Here is a 1,054-nt window from a genome sequence, read left to right on the forward strand (position 1 = left end):
AAAACTGATGCGGAAAATAAGACTAACTTCATCATTCTTCATTTATTTCCCCATTGAAAAAGTGTGTGACTCTTTCTGTATACTTCTTTTCTAAAGTCAAACATTGCCAATTATAACAAATACATTTCATTGTCCCAAGGCAACCTGTACTCTGAAGAGCAGGATTCATTCCTTTTGTTGTTAATCTATTTACGCTCCACAAAGGGCTGGCACAGTGCCAGTTAGGGTTCCAGGAGGGCACAGAGGCAGCTGGCCTAAGTGTTAAATGAAGTTGTATTGGCATTTTTTCAAACCTTTTTGGTGGTGACAGATCATATGTGGGATGTCCTGGAGACACTGAAATGGTAAGTGGACATTTGATGTAGATTTCAGAATGTTCTACATCTATAGATGGATTTCAGGGGTGAGGAGTTGGGGAAGAGATGAAAGGCAGGACCAGAAGGAGGACTTGTTCATAGAGTAGCTCCTTGGTGTCATCGTGAGAGCACTGACTGGTTCCAGAGTGGTGGTATGGCAAGGAATGGTTAGAGAATCACAGCAGAATTGCCCCATCTATGTGGAATTTATACGTAATTCTGTAACTCCTTTCTTACTAGGTTGGGAGAGGCCTTTTTTGGGTGACTGATTCCCTCTTTCCCAAGGGTAATGACTCATCTTGCACGTGAGATAGCTTAGCCCTGCCTGGCTGATAAGGGCCTGTCATTCTCATTTTTTCTTCTCCTTTTCCTCAGGGATTTCAGTTGTTTAATGAATAAGCTGAGTCAGAAAGTGTAAGTAAGTTCTTTTATCAAACGAAAACCACATCAAAACATCCACAGAGAGACATTTAATGAAAGTGCAAATATTGCAGCACAGCATCTCCCATTTCTGGTTGGTTTATAAACAGACTTTAAGCCTTTTAACTATTGAAACCTTTCAGTATGAAAATGTGATGCCCTGTCAAGCTTTTTGTAAGCCTGATTATGGGAAGTGGAAAAAAGATGGTGAACTTATGTTTTATTACATAGTATTATATTGAGGTGATTCAGTGCTTCATAAACAGCTGCACGAGCTG

This window comes from Myotis lucifugus, unplaced genomic scaffold (assembly GCF_000147115.1).
Source record: "Myotis lucifugus unplaced genomic scaffold, Myoluc2.0 scaffold_504, whole genome shotgun sequence".
NCBI lineage: Eukaryota > Metazoa > Chordata > Mammalia > Chiroptera > Vespertilionidae > Myotis > Myotis lucifugus.